Genomic DNA, 20,593 nt, shown 5'->3' with positions numbered 1-20,593 from the left:
AGGTGGCCTTGGGCCTAAACACTGGGCTCAGGCAGAGCCAGTCCGGACCCCAGCTGCAGAGTCAGACCAGCTGCCCCCGGGCCACCGAGCTCGGGCAAGGCCTTCCCTGCTCCTGGGCGTGGAAGATGGTGGTGGTGGGTCAGAGGGTCTCTTACTGCACAGTGGCAGCTGTGGCTGACTGTCCCAGTCAGAAAGCTCTAGGCCCAAGCATTCCAACAGCTCGGACCCCCGAGGGAGAGCACCTGCAGGTACGAGCCCAGCCCCCGCTGCTCTGAATCCCTCAGCAGGGCTTGCGGAAGCCCAGGCTGCGGTCCTAGCCTGGAAAGGCTCTGGTTCCTTAGCTGGGGTTGGGGAGGGTGGCCATCTAACTGGGCTGACAAATCACTGTCGCTCCCCGCCCCAGGACGTCGCACAGCCCGCCGAGCGCACCCTCCCCGGCCGGCCAGGCTCCCACACGCACCTGGTAGAACTGGCCACAGCCCAAAGGGGCCCTTGGTGGGGGAGATGCCTCGGACGATGCAGTCGAACAGGAAGCTGATCTGCTCCCCCTCGGCCGAGGACAGGAAGAAGACGCCAGCCCATGCAGAGGAAGGACAGAGACAGGTCAGCCTGGCCCGAGCGCAGGCTGGGGACCCTGAAGAGGAGGAACGCAGGAAACCGGAGCAAACTCCACCAAGAGCTGACAACGACACCCCGCCTGGCCCCACAAAGTCAGATGCCCAGAGCCGACACCCCGCCTGGCCCCACGAAGCTGGGTGCCCAGAGCCGACACTCCACCTGGCCCCGCAAATCCAGGCGCCCAGAGCCGACACCCTGCCTGGCTCTGTGAAGCTGGGTCCCCAGAGCCTCTGGACTCCCCAGGGACCCCGCCGCACCCTTCAAACTTGGGCGTTGGGGTGAGTGCTGCCCCGCCCATCCTAGGTCCTGCAGCCGACAGGGCATGGGGAGGAGGAGGGAGGGGGTGCCCTGCCCTGGACAGTTGGGTGCCCCCGCCCACATACCTGCCTTCTGGGCTGGCTTGGGGGGATGGGGGGATGTGGCTGCTCTGCCACCCAGCAGGCGCTTGATCAGTCCCTCCTCTGCCCCAAGGTCCCAGCAACCCTGCCCCCACAGCCGTCTTGAGGGCAAATGAAGCAGCCAGGAGACCCCAGAGACATCAAGTAGGGTCCTCTCAGGGCTCCAAGGCCGCAGGAGAAGGGAGCTGTGCCACCTGGAGCTGGGGTCACATCCCAGGACGGCTGCCATGTGACCGCACTTCCTTCCCCCGGGCTGTCGTGAGGGCTGCGTTCAGATGTTTGTAAAAGGTGTGGCACGGCACCTGCCCACACATGCCGCAGCCATCACTGCTGGCCAGCACCGCGTCCTCCCCACCTCCTCGGTCATCTTTCAGGGGAAGCTGGAGCTGCCAGTGTGTGGGTGCCGCCCTGAGGCCATGTGCAGCATCCTGGAGCCAACATCCACCCCTGCACCCCCACAGCAGCAGGAGGGCCCCCGGGGACCAGCCCGGCGTCACTGGCAGAGCGATGCGGCCGCCACCCGTGGAGAAGCCCCAGTTGCGAGTCACGGGGGCGCTGCCCTCCCGGCCAGGGGTGAATGAAGCCCTGGCGGCCGCGTGAATGGGCCACTGGGCTGGCTGCACCCGGCTGGACACTCCGGCTGGCGTCACCTCACAGGAATCCCGCCTGCTCCGGGGCCTCTGCCCATTGCCCAAAGAAAGGTACACAGGAGGGAAGGCGCCGGGGCGGGCAGGAGTCGGGGGGAAGGGAAATCTCGGCATTAGAACCCCCGCTGCCTGCTGCCCAGTCACGCTCTGCCTTCACGGAACACAGGCTGTAGATTCCAGGGACACGGAACTCGGGCCAGCCCCGACATGTGGCGACGCTGCCGGCCCCTTGGCAGCCACCCCGGGCACACGAGGGCGAGCGGCACCTTGTGCTGTGGATGCTTCCTTCCACATAGTGTCCCCAAACCGGGTCACGGGACAGCACCATTCCTACTTTAGCAAAAAGGACACTGAGGCCCAGAGAGGGCACGCCACGTGTCCACCATCACACAGCCACGAGGTGGACTCAAGTCCAAGTCCCCTGGCCCCCTGAGCACCTCCTGGCCCGACAGAGCTTCCAGTCCTGCTGTGGGTGAGGGGTGCTCCTGATCAGAAGTGGAGGTGGGGCATGGAGGGGAGGCCAATGCCTGCTGCGATGCCATCCAGGAGGATGCCCCGAGAGGCTCATGAGGGCCGTGATGGGGTGGGGCCCCCAAGCTGGGTAGGGTGGGCAGAAGAGAGCCCGCACCAGGCCCTGGGGGCAGGCAAGGAGAAGGCCGTCATGCTGTCTGCTGGCTGGCTCACTCATTGTCAGGCAGTCGCTCCCTGTCCCTGTGGTCCACCCCTCCCTGTGAAGGGCTCAGCCGGCCCAGCCCCAGCTCTCACGAAAGGCCAGGCTCTCTAATCCTGAGCTTACAGACAGCTGGCAGTGGCCGCAGGACAATGAGTCCCCCGACTATAAAAAACCACATTACGGAAGGAGTGGAGCCGGCCCCGCATTCCATGGGGCGTCTGCAGAGCGTCACTCACCCCGAAGACACGGTCAACCGGGCAAGGCCTGGAGCACAGCCCACCGCCAGCCTCGGGCTCCCACGTGCCCACGCGACACCCTTGCCAGCCACCCCCATCATCCATGCCAGCAGAGCTGACATCAGTGGCCCTGGAGGAAGATGCCCATCTCCAATGCTGGTCTGCCAAGGTCTTGGGCCGTGGCCTCCCAGGACACCGCACAACTAGGCTCTCGCTGGGCCTCCCTGGGTTCATGCTCCACCCCTGCCCGCAGCCTCCCCGCTCCCACCCAGCCCCCACAGTCTTGGGAATGCGCAAAGCTCCCTCTGCACACCAGGTCTGCCTGCCATCTCCACTCAGGAGGCTGCCGTCCCCACACTCCACACCCCTGGCCACCTAGAACACCCCGGACCTTTCCAGACTCAGGCCACATAACGACACCTTTCATGATGCTTTTCTTGGCCTCTGGCCCCCCTTCAGTCCCCTGACCCCGACAGCCCCTCTGTGGTGCGCTCACGGACGCCTCCTCTGGGGCAGAGCCCCACCTGCTGCTGTCCCGGCCGCCAGGCTGAGCACCTTGCCAGCAGGGAGCCCAAGCCGTCTGTGGTCTCAGTGTCCACCCAAGCGCCCATAACCAGGAGACCCCCAGTGCTCAGCCTTGGGTGGAAAGACATAGGTGAGAGGCTGCTGAACGCCCCCCCTGCCCCTTCCCCAAGACAGGGTGCGCATGTTTCCTGTTTGCCTGTGTGTTTGGGGAAAGGGGGGAGAACAGGGCCTGCCCCATTTTGCGGTATCACACAGGTGTGACTGCAGCAAAGCCGGCCACTCTGTTTCCCCTATCCCTGCCCTCGGAGGCTGCTCCTTCTCCAGAGGCTGGTCCACTCCCTCCCCGGAATCAAAGCCAGCCAGTGATGGCTCTGGCATAAAGTGGCACGAGGGATGCTCTCCCAGCCCTGCCCCAAGACCATCAGAGGCCTGGCAGCTTCTGCTTCTGCCCTCTTGGAACCTATTGAGAAGCCCAAGGTGTCCTATCGGAGGGTGAGGTTCCTGGAGGGAAACTGAGGCAACCCAGCCAACAGCCGGCACAGTGCTTTCCTGGGCCTTTGGGCCCCACCATAGCCAAATGCCACTGCCCGAGGGACCCCACGCAGCACCTCATGGGGCAGAGATGAGCTGTCCTCACTGAGCCCCGTCCAGATCCCTGGCCCGCAGAATTGCCAGCCAGGGAACAGCCACCAGCCGCTAGGTGTGGCAGGGTAAATAGGAGTTAGCTCAGCTGTTAGAGGGTAAGGGGTGGAGTGGGGTGAAAAGGGCACGTCAGACATCTTTGAGCACAAACGGGTGTCCCAAAGTGCTGTGTAGGAGCCCTGTTGGGGGGGATAGGAGGCATGAGGGTAAGAGGAAAGAGCATGGGAGACGCAGAGAAGCAGGACAGAGTCAGCACAACACAAGCAGAAGGCCAGGACCTGCGGGGCTCAGGGCGGCGCCAACTCTGGACAGAGGCTGGGGTTGCTGAGCGGCGGGCAAACCTCACCCACGTTACAGACGCACCTGCTTCCTGAGAAACACGTCTCCAGTGAAAAAGCTGTTGCACTAACTCCAGGACTCACCGGCTTGAGAAAGAAAATGCTCCTCCACGCAGACATTTAATGAGCCAATTAGATCTAAGATGGTTTCCATCTGAATATTCTTGAGTGCCCTCGTGGCTTCCACGCAGACATTCAATGAGCCAATTAGATCTAGGACGGTTTCCGTTTGAATAATCTTGAGTGCCCTCGTGGCTGCCCCTTGATGTCAGAATCTTAAGTGCTCATAATCCCAGCTCCTCAGAGAACAAACATCGGGGTGACCAGGGTGTCCTGCATGGCTCATGCCAGATAGGCGTGGGCAGGACTGAGAAGTCTTGATAACATGACCCTCAGCCCTCTCCATCCCCCAAGGTGGCAGCTTCTTGTACACTTGGGAGTGGCCCCACCTGGTGGGTCTCGGGCGGAGGAAGGCCTGGAGCCTGGCAGTGGGTGTTGGCTCCCACCCCTCCTCTGCCCTCCTGAAGCAGCCCCAGTCCAGGGGCACCACTCTAGAAGGCCCCCCTTCCCGGGCCGGCCCTCCTTCCCTTTTCCATCACCACCTTGTTAACATTCCTGCAATCCACAGGGTTCCCATCCCCCAACCAGTCAGCTGCTGCCTGGGGCAGCCTCACCCTCCATCTTCTGGACCTCAACCAGAACCTTCTCTGGCCCCTGCCAGCCTCTTCCTCCAAGCTCATCTGCACCCCGGGGTCAACATTAGCATATAAAACACTCCCCCTGCTCAAGCACCTTCAATGGCTCCCTGCTGCTCCGAGACAATGGTGCAAACACTGGTCCAATTAGCCAGCTCTCTACAACCCAGCCCTGTCTCCTCCTCCTCCTCTACCCTCACGCCTCCTATCCCCACCTAACAGGGCTCCTACACAGCCCTTCGGGACACCCATTCATGCTCAAAGATGTCTGAAGTGCCCTTTTCACCCCCCTCCACCCCTTACCCTCTGACAGCTGAGCTAACTCCTATTCACCCTGCAGAAGTCCGCTGAGGCTCACCCCTCCAGAGAGCTTCCCCGCAGTGCCCCAGCCTGGGGTCTGTGCCCCTCCTGGCTCCCCTCGCACCCTCTGAGGACTGAAAATGCCTCATTCAGTCTCACGCAGCCTCTGAGGCCGAACCATCTGATCCCTAGGCCCAGCGCCCGGCAATGAGAAACCGCTGAAGGCGCTCCCTGCTGCCTGACAGAGGCCAGGGTTCCAGCCAGCTCTGTCCAGGCTGCACCCGCAGGCTGCAGTGGCCAAAGGTGGCCGGCAGGGGGCTCTCCAGAGCTGGGCAGATGCCGCGTTCATGTAGCAAGAGCCTCCCTAGTTCAGGTTTTCATTCTTTACTCTTTTTTTTTGAGACAGAGCCTGGCTCTGTTGCCTTGGTTGGACTGCAATGGCGGGATCTCAGCTCACTGCAACCTCCAACTCCCAGGTTCAAGTGATTTTCCCACCTCAGCCTCTGGAGTAGCTGGGATTACAGGCACCTGCCACCACACCTGCCTAATTTTTGTATTTTTAGTAGAGATAGGGTTTCACCATGTTGACCAGGTTGGTCTCGAACTCCTGACCTCAGGTGATCCTCCCACCTCCGCCTCCCAAAGTGCTGGGATTACAGGCATGAGCCACTGTGACTGGCCACATTCTTAATCATTTTTAAAAGTCAAAATGAGTTTCAAATGCTCCCGGTGGCCCCCAGAGGCTGGGCGAAGAGGCAGATATGGTGCTTGGACTGGACCCAGCTGGAGAGAGCAGGTAAGGGGGGAAAAAGGGGGCACCTCCAAAAGCTTCCATTCACCCTCAAGGCCCAGCTCAAACGTCCCCCTGCGCCTCCAAAGCCCTCCCTTCCTAGGCTCTGGGTGGGCTCACCCTCTCTGGGGCCCACCACTGTCTGTGCTGCAAGCTGAGCCTGTCCCAGGGCGAGTGGCCCTCTCTGCATCACTCTCCACCACGCACAGTCCGTCCCCGAAGGCGGGGCCCAGTCACTTGCCCGTGTGTGAGGCTGGAGCCCGCAGCCCTGAGCTGTCCACAGACCATCGCCTGCCATGTGCCAAGTGCGCTCGAGCCAAGCTCCAGGAGTCCACACTACAGGCCCGTGACCAACAGAGATGGGGAATTGGGCCACACTGGGGACCCGGGGATTGCTGTCACCAAGCCACCTCCTGTCCCATTCTGAACAGGCAGCTGTCCACAGACCTCCGCTCCCCAGGCACCAAGACCAGCCAGGCCTGTCTCCACCCGACCCCACCAGGGCCCCCGTGATGCACACCCACGCCCAGCGTCTCAGGATGAGTGAGGCGCAGCCATCGCCTTGGGCCAGGGTCACCCTTTCTGCTCTCTGCAGAGCTGGCTATGGTGGGGCCAAGTGAGGCGATTCTGGGGATCGGGGGCCAGGCTAGGACCTGTCCCTGGGGAAGGAGGGAATGTGAATTTCCTACACCCAAGAACTTCCAGGGCCTTCCCACGACTCCAGCCCAGCTGTGACCTCCAGACTGAATGTGACGACACCCACAGACTTATTGGGATTCAGATTCTGGATATTTCTCCGTCCCAGTGGCCCCGGTTGTCGGCCAAATGGTGGCCCACAAAATGTGTTCACATACCAGGGCCTGTGAACAGGAGCCTCTGCAGATGGAATTGATGGTCTCGGGATGGGGTCACCCTGGGTCATCCAGGTGGGCCCTAAGTCCACAGACTGCAAGACTGAAGAGGAGGCCCACGCAGGAGCCAGCAGGCGCAGGGACTGGAGTGGCACAGCCACGAGCCGAGGCCGCCAGGGCCACTAGCGGCTGGAAGGGGCAGGAAGGACCTTCCCATGGGTCCTCCCCAAGAGCTTTTGGAAAAAGCGAACCCTGAGGACCCCTTGATTTGGGACTTCTGGCCTCCAGGCTGCAGAAGGAACCCGTTCTGGACACTTGGCCCTCTCTTGGGGGTCATCTGCTACAGAAGCCCCAGGAAGCTGATGCCGCTGCCCCTGGACCACCCGAGTTGCCGGCTCCCTCCCGCCAGAGGCCCCAGGCTGCCCACACGTGCCGCAGACACCCCGTCCCTCCAGCCACACGGCCTGCACTCAGTGCTGCGTTGAGAACACCATCGCGCGGCGGAGTCTAAGACCCAGCCTAAACCACCCAGGGTGGTGGCCACGCCTGTCTCCAGGAGGATACAGCCCAGCAGGGCCTGCTGGGGACAGGGATGGGTGGCTCGGCCAAGCCTTCCAGCCTGGCCTCCAGAACCCACCTGCCCTACGGGGTGTGCAGCCATCGGTGACCGAATTCCCAGAGCCCTTCCTCTCTCAGGCCAGGGTACCACCGGGGACGAGAACATTCAGCACTGAGCTGCAAAGGCGGGTTCTGTGGGGCCAGCCCCTGTTTGCAGGTTCTGTGGGGCCAGCCCAGTTTGCAGGCTTGTGGGTTCTGTGGGGCCAGCCCGGTTTGCAGGTTTGCAGGTTCTGTGGGGCCAGCCCAGTTTGCGGGCTTGTGGGTTCTGTGGGGCCAGCCCCCATTTGCAGGTTCTGTGGGGCCAGCCTGGTTTGGAGGTTTGCAGGTGGGGCTGCTCTAACAGCTTGCCCCGGAGAGGCAGCAGCGACACAGACGGCCCCACAAGAGTGCCCCCGGCTTTTGAGCAGCCCAGGAAAATGGCACAGTAGCCTCGCCCTGGGGAGAAGCACAGCCCCAGGTGTGGGATTGTTTACCAGCGGAAAAGGGGCCACCCACACCTCGGCAGGGATGTGAACCTCCACGGCCTCAGAGGAAAAACATCCAGTGTCCCCATTCCATTATGGCCCAGACAAAATAAGCAGGTCTCCAAGGAAACGGGTCCTCCTGCTGTGCCCCGGCTTAGAGGGTGAGCACGCGGCGCCACCCCGGCCGGCTGCCTGCCCGTGCCAAGGAATTCCACAGACAGAAAGGAAGGTATGGGTCCCCCTCCTCCAGGCACCCCCAAACCTAGCACACAACAGACAGGACAGGCTGCCCGTGCCAGGACAACTACAGCCTGCAGCTCTGGCTTCCCACACGACAAAGGACAGGGATGCTGGGCCCACCCACTGTGCCCAGCCACCGCCAACCCACTCCCCAGTGGCTCCCGAAGCCCCAGTACTGAACCTCTGGCCTGCCGCAGGGAGGGCCTGGGGGCAGATGGGACCCCGACAGGTGTCCTAGCTCTCCCGGGAACCACCCCCCACCCCACCCCGCTGCACCAGCTCACAGCTGGCGTAGGCAGCGGCCCTGCCCATCCATACTGGCTCTCCAATCCCAGAGGGGCCAAGGCCCTTTGGACTCTGGCTATGTCCCCTGCCAGCCCCAAGGGCCGAGACTCCGGGCCAGCTCTGCCCCACGTGCCTCCTGCAGCTGGCTGTGTATGCCCCCAGTCCGTGGAGCCTAAGCCTCACTGCCCTGTTCCCCTTTCAAGGGTTAGATGTCGTCTCCTCAAAGGCCCCAGCAGGGCTGGCTCCTGCCACAAGGCCCACTGGGTTTGCTCCCAGCGCCCAGCGCAGAAGGTGGCAGAACGTGGCACCCAGACGGGCTTGCGCCCGTGCCCCAGCTGGCCTTTGCAGGATGAGGTCCCAGGCGGCCAGTGAGGCCCGTGTCCTTGCCTGCGTTTCCTCCACCCAGACACATCCAGGCTCCACCAGAGCCCCCACCAGTGTGAGCCAAGTGCAGTCCCTCAGTCCTCTCAGCCCCAAACCAGGCCCACAAGAGGTCCCTCTGCCCGCCTTCAGCCCGGCCAATGAGCAGCTGCCCCTCCAGAGAGAAGAGAGGAGGCGTCACACCCTCCGCGGGGACTGCAGGTCCACAGGGCAACCTGGCGCATCTGCACCCAACATGGAAGAAAGTGGAGGGGGTTGCTGGAACAACCTGCTCCTGCAGCAGCCCCGGTGGGCACCTCAGACTCTCTGGGGAGGGCCGGGTGCCTTCCTGCTCCCATTTCTCTCACTCCCCTGGCTGAGGACAGCTCTCAGGCCTTCACAGGCCCAGAGGACTCAGGCCATCCCCACCCACGGCCTGGCCACCTCACTGGGGACATTAGGGCCGCTCTGGGCGGCCCACAGGTGGGGTGGCTGGCATGTCCACCAGGAATTCTTGGTCCAGGAATGTGTTTCTGCGGTGCTTATGCAAGAGCTCACACTCCCCACTGCTAAATGCGTTTGTTCTTTGTTTTTTCCTTTCCATGAAATCTGGATATGAGCGGCTCTGAGGCTATGTGGCCTCAGGCCCCGCCTCACATCCCTGAACTCTCTCCCTCCAGTGAGGAAGAGCAGAGGTAGCCAAGGCCCAGCCTCGACACTCCACCCTGAGGTTCCTGCAGGCAGAGGACCTCGGACATCGAGCGTGGGGAGACTCCGTCCACCTGCCGGCGCATTCTGGAAATGCCAGCAGGCCAGCCTGCAAGTGGGGTCGGCCGGCCCGAAGCCAGCAGTTCTCAGGGGAAGTGGGGGGTGCTGCTGCTGCCCAGTGACCCCACACATCCGTACTTACAGTACCCACACCTGGTCCCGCCTTCAAAGATGAATCCGCTTGGCACGGCCCCGTAGCGCTGGAGGTCGGACAGCTTCCACTGCCCCGTGACAGCCGGGGGGATGTCCCTGGCCAAGACGAGGACATCATTGCAGAGGTGCAGGGTAGCCGGGCCACTCTCCAACTTGGTGCCTGGAGCCACTGTCACATGGAACCTATGCACTGCGGGCAGGCGGGGCGAGACGGCATCATGGGTGGGCAGGGTGAGAGGACATCATGGGCGGGTGGGGTGAGAGGGCATCACGGTCAGGCGGGGCGAGAGGGCATCATGGGCAGGCGGGGTGAGAGGGCATCACGGGCGGGTGAGGTGAGAGGGCATCACGGGCAGGTGGGGTGAGAGGGCATCATGGTCAGGTGGGGCGAGAGGGCATCATGGGCAGGTGGGGCGAGAGGGCATCATGAGAGGAGGCAACAGGGGCCACTGTGGACAGGTGGGGCGAGAAGGCATCTCAGGAGGCAGCAGGGGCAGGGGCCAGGCTGGGGCAGGTGGGGGCAGCCACCCAGGTGTCAGCCGGGGAGGCAGCGACGGCAGGATGAGCAAATGGCACTCCTCACAGCCACGAGGGGGACTGGTGGCTGCACTTCTCTCCTTGCCATCCTCCCAGGAACTATCTTTGTTCAGGGGCAAGGAAGTCTCAGAGGGGCCTGACCTCGGACCTCCACCTCCCTCCCCTCCACCACGGAGGTGCTAGGGAGGACAGGGCAGCTGAGTGCCCTGGCTGGGCTCCCACCCCCAGCACCTCCTCTCCAGGAAGGCTCTCTCTCCACAGCTGTGTGGCTCCATCACAGAAGGGGAAACTGAGGCTCAGGGAACCCCCAGCCTCCAGTTCGGGTGTGGAGAGTCTGGAGTCTGCATCGAGGCCCCAGCCTGGCCACGGGAACCTCAGGGCACCACCGGCCCTCTCTCCATCCAGGTGGCCATTCACCCGAACCCTGAGCACCCCCATGGTCCTGTCCACTGGCTCTGCCCAGGCCCCTGCCCCTGAAAGCCTCAGAGACGACAGTGGTCCTGAACGCTGTCCCCGCCTCCCCTGTCTTCCCAGGTCAGCACGCCAGGCAGACAGCAGCCTCCCCACCAGGGGCCCCACCTGCTCCATCTCCAACCCCCAGAGCCAAAGGGACCCCTGTTCCCATCCCACCTCCCCCTTCTCTGCCTCCTCCACCTGCTCCAAGCTGTGGCCTCAGGCGCATCCTTGTCAGGCCACGTTCTATCAAGATGAAACTGCCTGGGCGGTGCCCAGCAGCCTCTGTGCCATGGCCCTGCGCCAGCGGATGAAGGAAGCAGACCCATGCCGCTGAGCCAGGCTGGAGGGAACCCCCAATGGGAGAACTTTCTGGAAAGATGCAGTTCTTCCCTCCTAATGTCTCCTTCCCCTGCGCCCTCCTGCAGAGCCAACCGCACCTCCGCCCACTAAGCTCCCAGCTTCTCTTTCCCCACTCAATGGAGCAGGAGGGGCTGCTGCCTTGGGGCCAAGACTGGGGGAGCGGGACACTCACCTCCAAGGCCAAAGAACTCAGCCATCAAGGGCCAGGATATTTTAATCAGTATTCTAAAAAGTAAAGTTATGCAGAGTCCATGCTGATCAAAATAGCAAGTTTTTTTGTGTTTGTTTTTTTGAGACAGGGTCTCACTCTGTCGCCCAGGCTGGAGGGCAGTGGCACAACCTCAGGTCACCGCAACTTCCACCTCCCAGCTCTTTTTTTTTTTTTTGAGATGGAGTCTTACTCTGTTGCCCAGGCTGGAGTGCAATGACGCGATCTCAGCTCATTGCAACCTCTGCCTCCCATGTTCAAGCGATTCTCTTGTCTCAGCCTCCTGAGTAGCTGGGATTACATGTGCCCACCACCACACCAGGCTAATTTTTCTATTTTTAGTAGAGACGGGGTTTCACTATGTTGGCCAGGCTGGTCTTGAACTCCTGACCTCAGGTGATCTGCCCGCCTTGGCCTCCCAAAGCACAAGGTTTACAGGCATGAGCCACTGCACCTGGCCATCATTTTTGTATTTTTAGTAGAGACGAGGTTTCGCCACGTTGCCCAGGGTGGTCTGGTCTCTATCTCCTGGGCTCAGGTGATCCACCCACCTCAGCCACCCGAAGTACTGGAATTACAGGTATGAGCCACCGCGCCCAGCCTAAAATAGCAAGTTTTTAAAGCGAGGGCAGCTGGGGCTGCTGGGATTATTGGGTGGGTGCCAGGGTAGGACCAGGACTCAACTCAGTGGGCATTCTACTGTTTTGCTCATTATGGGGTTTTGGCACTGATTTTGGTTTCTTAGGAGATGCAGGATTATGCTTGCTCTGCCGCTGAGTGCCCAGGGCCCCATCACCACCCACCTCTGCTCACAGCCCCAGGGCAGCTCAGCCCCCAGAGGCCCCCAGGCACCCATTCGAAGCCCCTGCAGGGCTGGGACTGACATTCCACCTCTTCCTGGGCCGGTTCCGCAGGGGAGCACTCCCTTCCCCTCCCTCTCCCCTCCCTCTATTCCCTCCCTCCCTCCCTCCCATCCTGTTTTGGGGGGAAGCTGGGGTGGGACCGCCCAGCCTGGGGCTCTCCTTCCTACCCAGGCTCTGGGCTCCACTGTCCAGTGTAGGAAGCAAAGGGCAGGGCTTTGGGAAGCCACGTCCCTCCAAAGGCCACCAGCTTGGGTTAAAGGCTCCAGTTGTAACTAACAGTCAGGCTAGGGAGCTCTAAAGACACCATAGCCCAGCAGACTCCCCCTCCCAAACCCTCGTGGGCACCCCCAGGCTGGAGCTCAGTCCACCCTAAGGCACCCATGAATGTCCCATCTTCCTGCACGGTTCCCTGGAGCCGCTCCCACCTCCGCAGCCCATGTTGGTGAGGGGCCCCGGCACACCTGAACAGGGAGCCCCCGCCCGGCCCCGGCCCCTGTCACTCACCCTCGCCGAGCGCATAGCGGATCCGGGCATCCCACGCACACATGGCCTCGTGGCTGTCAAAGCCCAGCATGATGGCCTGGGATAGGCAGACAATGGCCAGCGTGTGGGCCAGGCCCTCGTAGGGCAGGCCGGGCTCCAGCCCGCAGATGTCCTCTAGCGTCAGGCTGCTGCGCTCCCACAGGCCCTTGGTACGCTCCGACTTGTCCTTGTAGACCAGCATCAGCAGGCAGTCTGCAAGGAGCGCGGCCATCAGGGACGCCAGCCAACACCGCCTGCCCGCACCCTTGGTGTCCCCGGGGAGGCCGTGACAGTGCAGAGACCCGGGCTGGGGTCATGACCTCAAGCCAGCCACTCAGCCATGCCAAGGCTTCGACTCCCGGCATACAAAATGGGGCGATCCCCTCCCCTTGCAAGACCCACGGGCTGCAAGAGCAGAAATGAACTCAGAATATTCATGTCTGTGCCCGGCCCCCGACGCTGGCTCCCATGACTCGGTTCTGGACCTTCACCTGCGGATTTGCCCTGTCCCAGGCCCTGGAGTGCCCTGGGCCACACTGAGGGCTGCAGGATCTGTGGTCAGGGGCTTGGGGGCCCAGCGTGGGGCCTGCCCGGTGGCTGTGGCCTCCTGCCCTGGTTCTGCCAGCCCGCTCCTATCCTGCCGCCCTGCCAGCCACACCTGTGCCCACTCCCTGCTGCCTCGAGACCCACTGCCCCTCCTGGTTCCTTTAGTTCTCAGGGTGTGGCTGAGCTTCAGCCCCAGGGAGTAGGGGAGGTCAATGGGCCTTGGGTCCCATCCCCATCCACCCGGCCACTGCCCAGCGCAGCAGGCCCTAGTCTCTTCCTCGGCTGCTGGGGACCTGCCTGCGTTCTGCCTCCCGGACCCTCCAGGGCAACTCGGGTCCCCTTCCCCACCCCCACCTTCCCATTTTCCAACATCACTGTCACCACAAGCAACCGGCTGGTGCCATCCACTCCACCAGGTGCAGCTCAAACCTGGCACAGCACAGTCCCTGTGTGGCCTTGGGTGAACCACCTGGCCCGGGGACACTCCTGTGAATGGCGGGGGCCGCAGGTCTGCCTGAGAGAGCAGAGAGGATGGCGCAGGAAGACTCCCAGCCCTCCCGGCACGGCTCCAGGCTTGACAACCAGGCCTCCTCCCACCTAGGCCCCGGCAGCTGGGCTCCAGGATACCCGGCTTCGGCGAGGGTGTAGGTTTTGGGACCTCATACAAACACCCCAAATCCCTGTGAGCATGCAGGAGGGGATGGGGGAGAATGTCCCCGAAGAGGATTGCAGAATGACATGTCATCTGAAGCTCTGAAGAGCAGGTGCTCACTCTTCACACAGGCCCTGCAAAGCCACGTGAGAACCAAAATCCCAAATGAATTTGACGCAGACACTCATTTTTGCAATGGAGTCCAGAGCAGACATGGTGCTCAGCTTCCCTCCCCAGCCGTGCCCACCTCCCCGGGCCACATGGCCACAGCCCGCAGAGCCAGGGTGTCTGTGTGACCACAGGGGCCAGCGGTCAGCAAGCTTCCTCTGCAAGGGGCCAGAGGGCAAGCATGCAGCTTTCAGGGCCACACAGGCTCTGCGGCCACTGCTCAGCACCGCCACCCTTGCTGCGTGAAAGCAGCCTCAGACCATGTGTAGACCCGTGGGCGCAGCTGCATGCCGGGAAACTTGATTCACAAAAGCAAGGCGCGGTGTGGGTGCGGCGACAGGGCGTTCACTTCCCATTGGAGGATCTGTCCGCAGTGTCTGAAACGTTTACAGCTAGAAAAAAGCTAGGCATTCCCAATTTGAGAAAGAAGCCCCCTCATTCCCGCACCTACAGAACTCTGCCTGCCCAGCTGAGGCTTTCCAGACAATCTACTGGCCCCCTCTGGAAACTCCAAGGCAGGAAGCAGGACGCCCGGCCCCAAGAGAGAAATCAAACACAGCGGCGTAATCGGAATTCGCCGTAACAGCAATGTCCCCCAAATGCAACGTCCCCCAAATGCAATGTCCCCCAAATGCATCACCAGAGCACCCAAGAAATGACGGTGTGTGGGAACAGCATGAACACGGGTGGCTCCGCGCAGGATGGGGGCCCCAGGGCCGCTTGAGCCGGAGGACAGCCCACAGTGTCCACCCTCTGCAGTTGAAGTGTGTTGTGAGATCGCTGCAGGGGCCCGGGCCACCTCTGCCTCGGGGGACCCTAAAAAGCTGAGCCACACCCATGTGGAAACTTCCACTGAGGATAATCACGTACCACACAGACCACCCCTTCACTCCCTTCCCCTAAGGGGCAAGGCCCCTGGGAATCCCTGCTCTGACCTCCCAGCTGCATGGCCTTGGGATCTTGGCCTCAGTTTCCTCATCTGTGACCTGGGGACAGTGGCACCCCCACCTGCAGCAATGCCGTAAGGACCATCTGCAGGAAGGTGTGGAGGCCCTGTGTGCAGTAAGCACTCAGTACATGCTTGCATATTCAGGTACACATCTGTCTGCATTACCAGCTGTAAGGCCAGACCGGCTTCCCTGCAATCTGGCTGCCCACGCACAGAGGGACCAGGTGACCCATGGCTCACCCTCAGTGCTCAGCAAGGGGCACACACTGGCCAACCATCCACCACCTTCCACCTCGAGGGCCTCAGCTTCCTCGGAGCCTTGGTGGGCTGATCACCCAGAAGTCAGGCAGGGACCTTTCCTCCCCTGTGGCTCTGCTCTGTGGTGGTGGCACCTTGGCCACACCCTGGCAGACAGCTCCGGCACCTGATGACAACCAGTTCCTTCCATTGCCCCCAACCAGCACCTCCTTTGTTCAACAAGTTACATTCCCAATAATACAGTCAGGACTGGGGTCAGGAGCTTGCCTGTAAAGAGCCCGACGTCACCCTTTTGGCTTGATTGAGCTTTAAGTCTCCTTTACCATACTTAGCTGGAAAGCAGCCACAGATGACACGTGTGGGAATGGCTGCGAGCCAATAAAACTTTATTTACAAAAACAGGTTCCGGCAGGATTTGGCCCAGAGACCACAGTGAGCTGACTCCTGGCCAGGAGTTGAATTTGCCACAACGGCTTCTCACACCTTCTACAAGCCAGCCGGCCCCACCCTAGACGTCTACCCCTGCAAGGCTGGTGGTGGCGCGCATGCTGAACCCATGCTCAACCCTCAGACCTTTTTCTGATTCACGGACGCCACCCCTCGGCCTGATTTTTCTGGACTCTGTCTACAAATGCAGACTCACACCCTGCACCTTGGGAACGCCTGAGAATCCAGGAGCACTTACGTGCAGGGGCTGAGCGTGGCCCCCAGCAAGACGTGTCCACTCCCGACCCCAGAACCTGTATGTCCTTATTTGGGAACAGGGTTTCTGCATATGTAATCGAGTTCACGATCCTGGATTATCTGAACGCAGCAGCAAGTGTCCTTGTAAGGGGCAGAACAGGAGGCGCAGACACAGGGAAGGTCACCTGAATGGGGACGGAGGCAGGGACTGGAGCGCTGAGGCCACAGCCAAGGGACACCTGTGTCTAGCAGGAGCTGGGAGAGGCAGGAAGGAGCCCCTCTGGGAAGCCTGGAGGGAGCGTAGCCCTACGGCCCCCTCAACTGCAGAGCTCTAACTCCCAGGACTCAGTGGGTGAATTCTCGTTGTTTGAAGGCCCAGCTGTGGTGCTTTCTTCTGTCGGCCACAGGAAACTGACGACCACCCAAACCACCGATTTCATTTTCAAACATGAACAGAAGCGGAGAGGTCAGAGCTGGGGTCCCACTCGCCCCTCCTGCCTGGCGGAAGCTTCTCCGGCAGCTGACGCCCACCCCCTCATGCTCAGGCCGCCCTCTCCTCATCACTGACAATAAATCGATCCTGTTTTTAAAGTGCATCTCTCGGGGAGTGCCAGAGGGCAAAGCGCTGCAGGAACTGGAACCAGAGAGATGGAAGCTCCAGGCCCAGGGCTGAGACCAAGCCAGGTCAAGGCCGGGACACCAGAGCCCCAGGATGCAGCGGCTCTCCCTGGGACACAGCACGTGTGCCGGGGAGACACAGGTCTGAGGGACTCAGGAGTGGATGGCCACCGGCCAGCTCCCTGGGCGCCAGGCCCAGAGGGCCCCAGCCACACCCTCCCAGGAGGCCTGGGCACCTGGGGGTCTCTCACCCATCGGCTGAGGAAGCACTATCTGCCCTGCCCACCCACCCTCCGGCTGGGGGTCTCTTGCCCGGCGGCTGAGGAACCACCATCAGCCCTGCCCACCCACCCTCTGGCTGTGGGCATTGGCTGCAACCTGGCCAGGGAAGGCTTTTGCAGAACTTGGAGGGTTCCCGGGGCTCTGGCAGGCAGCACTGGGCTGGGTGGAGGGCACCGGGTCGTGATGGTGAAAGGAGACAAACGAGGAAGAGGCACCAGGAGAGGCCAACCAAGGCACAGAGACCATGTGGAACAAGCAGGCACACACGCACACTCACACACACACTCATACAGGCACACTCACAGACACGCACACACATACATGCACACTCATACACACAGACACATACACGCACACTCACACAGATGTGCACACACACTCATACATGCATGCACACACAGGCACACTCACAGGCACACACACTAATACATGCACACACACTCAGACATGCACTCATACACAGGCACACTCATACACGCACACTCACACACACATGCATACACAGGCACATGTACACTCATACAGGCACCACACATACACGTGCACAAAAGCACGCACACTCATACACACACTTATACACACACAGACATGCACACTCATACACAGGCACACTCACATGCACACACACAGAGGCATGCACACTCATGCACACAAACATACACGCACACACACACTCCTACATGCATACACACACAGGCACACACAGACATACATGAACACACACAGGCACACAGACACACACAGGCACACATACAGGCACACACACTCATACAGACACATACACAGGCACACATACATGCACACACACAGGCACACACACTCATACACACAGACACACAGACACAGGCACATACACTCATACATGCACACACACACAGGCACATGCACACTCATACATGCACACACACACAAAACACACACACGCCAATACATGCACACTGACAGACAAGCACACACATTCATACATGCTCACACAGGCACACTCACACTCATACACTCACACAAGTCACACACTCATACACACACACGCACATGCACACTCATACATGCACACAGAGGCACACTCATACATGCATACACAGGCACACAGACACACTTGTACATGTACATTCACACACAGGCACACACACTGCTGCACACCCATGCAGACACCGGCACACACTTGCACACACAGACACATGCACACAGACAAGCATTTGAGCTCACACACAGACACACACTCGCACACAGGTATTCACATGCATGTGCACACGTGCACACACTCCCACAGGTATTCACATGCACGCGCACACACACTTGCACACATACACCCCCACACAGGTATTCACATGCACGCACACACACTTGCGCGCACACACCCCCACACACAGGTATTCACATGCACGCACACACACACTTGCACACACACCCACACACAGGTATTCACATGCACACACACACATGGACACAGACATGCGCTTGCACTCATGCTTGTGCACACACACACAGAAACGTGCACTCACGCACTCAGTGCTGGGGTCTGAATCTGAAATTCCAGTGTTGAAATCTTCACCCCCAAGGCGATGGGTTAGGTGGTGGGATGCGATGAGGTCATCAGGGTGGAGCCTCAAGAATGGGACCAGTACCTGATGAGGGGGCCCCAGTGCGCTTCCTCCCCCTACACCATATAAGGACAGAGAAAGCGCCACCTATGCAGCAGGACATGGTCCTTACGAGACACCCAGGACGCGGATCCTCACCAGACACCCAGGCTGCCTTGATCTTGGACCTCCAGCCCCCAGAACCGTGAGCAGTGACTGGCTGTCGCCTGAGCTACCCAGGCTGTGGCATTCGCTAAGAGCCGCCTGAGCTAAGACAGCCACATAAGCCCACACTCACACATTCACTCTTACACACTCACCCAAATGCTCACACTTGCTCACACGTGCACACGCTCCCACGGTGTGTACAGGTGCACATGTACATCCTCACACACACGCACGTGCACACACGCTCCCCCTGCATTCACCTCCACAGCCACAGGGAAACGAGGAATCCAGGATGAGCCCTGGGACTTGGGTGGGGGAGGGATGCCTGGGGACCCTTCTGGGGTGGGGGCTGGGGTGGGGGGGTCTTCCCTGGACACGTGGGGCTGAGAAGCCCACCAGACACCGGGCGTCGATGCACACAGGCAGTTGGACGCAGGCTTCTGGAGATGTAAAAATAACTGTGGAGTCATGAGCACACGGAAGGCCTTACAGCCAGGGCGGAGAGCCGGGGAGGGTGGGAGGGAAGAAGGAGGAGGGGGAGAAGCCGCAGGGAAGATGGAGTGAGTAGGCGCAGTAACTCAGGGAAGGCAGGGGCGTGTGTGGGCCGGGGACGCAGTGGGGGGGGGGGTCCCCGCCCACACTGAACACGATGGGAGTCCGCAGAAGTGGCTGCGGGACAGCCTTTGGAGGTCACAGTGACCTTGAGGCTGTGCCCTTAGCAACGCAGGTGGTAGCCGCCTGAGGGGACCCTGCTGGGGGTGCAGCAGCCTGGAGCCGCCCCCAGAAGCTGGGCAGGAGCAAGGGGGGCGTCCATCGACCAGGCCGGCCTGCTGATGCCTCCTCGGGCCAGGCCACAGCCAGGACACACGAGACCAAGATCCAGTGCCTAGCCCTGGACCCATTCACAATCTGGTTCGGGAAGGAAACGCGTGAGGGTGCCCCTGCCCGGCACAGGTGTTGGAGGTGTGGTGCAGGTGGGCCCCCCAGACCACAGACATCACCAAGGGCAGTCCAGGACGAGGCTCCAAATGCCAGGGCCAGGCCCCCGCGCCCACCTCTCCATCGCCCTCAAGAGCCCTGTGAGTAGACGAGGACGCAGGTGGGGAAGGAGCCGTCCCAGGTCACCGCTCCCACATGTGGAGCTGAGAGCTGCACCCCAGCTCTCTGATTCCCTGTCCTGACGCGGGGGCTGAGGGAAGGTCGCCCTGTTCTTGATGTTTCTATGGGGAGAGGATAACTGGCCACCACCCACGCCCGGTCTTCAGCCCGGAGCTGGGATGTCAGCCCCAGTCCGTTGGGGCAGGAGCCAGACATACAGGAAATCCACCACCAGGAGGCTCTGCTCGGGAAGGGCCGACCCAGTGTCCACCCCCAGCCCCTCGTTAGCAGGGGAGCTGTGGAGGGCAGGGCCCCAGGACAGCACTAGCCGTGGGGCAGCTCCGGGGCTCACGGGGCACCTGCCAGGGGGCTCCCGGCTCCTGCGCCGTCTCCGTGGGGTCCCTCCTGCAGGCCGGGCTCAGTCCCACCAGGCTGCCTTTGAGGGCGATGCAGAACTGGGAACCCTGCCCTCCGGGAACTCAGCATTAGAACCGAGAGCAGGGATAGGGGAGACTAAGCAAGGGCCCAGCCATCAGCCCGGGGGCAGGCGCAGAACTTCCAGCCAGCTGTGGGGGGCAAGGTTTGGGTTGGTTGGGGGGAACTGGGCTCTGCCCAGCAGTCCGTGTCTTGGGCCAGATCCCTCGGGTTTCTGAGCTTCAGCTTCCCCCCACCATGGTGACTCCAAGACCCTGCCAGCTCCAGGACTCGGGCCCTCCTGGTGGCTTTTCTGAGCTGGATGAAGCCCCCAGGGGCAGCCCCTGTGGGAAGCAGGCCCCCTCAAGTGTCTGGCCCGGGGCCACACCCTCCACAGGATGTCAAGAACACTTTCCTCACCACCCCCAGCTGCTGCACCAGGGAGGAAGAAGAGAGGGGCTGGGCCAGGCACCGCTGGCATGCAGGGCCACCAGCAGTGAGTCCTGGGCCACGACTGGACACAGACCACCCTCCTCCCCCGGGGCCCTGCCCAGAGAGGGGACGCAGACACGCATTCCACAGTGAGGACGCGGTGGAGACCTCAAGGAACGTGGTCCCACTGCAGGGCA

General features: G+C 61.4%; 1 long non-coding RNA gene and 1 pseudogene across 4 annotated transcripts; one reads left to right on the top strand and one right to left on the bottom strand.

Moving 5' to 3' along the window:
• LOC134756752 (protein Dok-7-like) overlaps positions 1 to 20,593 on the bottom strand; it is a 36,291-nt pseudogene that overhangs the window by 13,292 nt on the left and 2,406 nt on the right.
• LOC129531456 (uncharacterized) lies at positions 574 to 11,315 on the top strand. Of its 4 annotated transcripts, none has more exons than XR_010129840.1 (4): positions 574 to 3,227; positions 5,479 to 9,733; positions 10,400 to 10,543; positions 10,673 to 11,315. It is a non-coding gene; the product is annotated as an uncharacterized lncRNA (long non-coding RNA). The 4 variants fall into 4 exon arrangements; XR_010129841.1 differs by lacking the exon at positions 574 to 3,227 and having other exon boundaries at positions 3,890 to 5,868; positions 6,294 to 9,733; XR_010129839.1 differs by lacking the exon at positions 574 to 3,227 and having other exon boundaries at positions 3,890 to 9,733; positions 11,020 to 11,315.

This window comes from Gorilla gorilla, chromosome 12, assembly GCF_029281585.2.
Source record: "Gorilla gorilla gorilla isolate KB3781 chromosome 12, NHGRI_mGorGor1-v2.1_pri, whole genome shotgun sequence".
NCBI lineage: Eukaryota > Metazoa > Chordata > Mammalia > Primates > Hominidae > Gorilla > Gorilla gorilla.
Note: the sequence above shows the minus strand (reverse complement) of the source record. Positions and strands in the feature narration are given on the sequence as shown.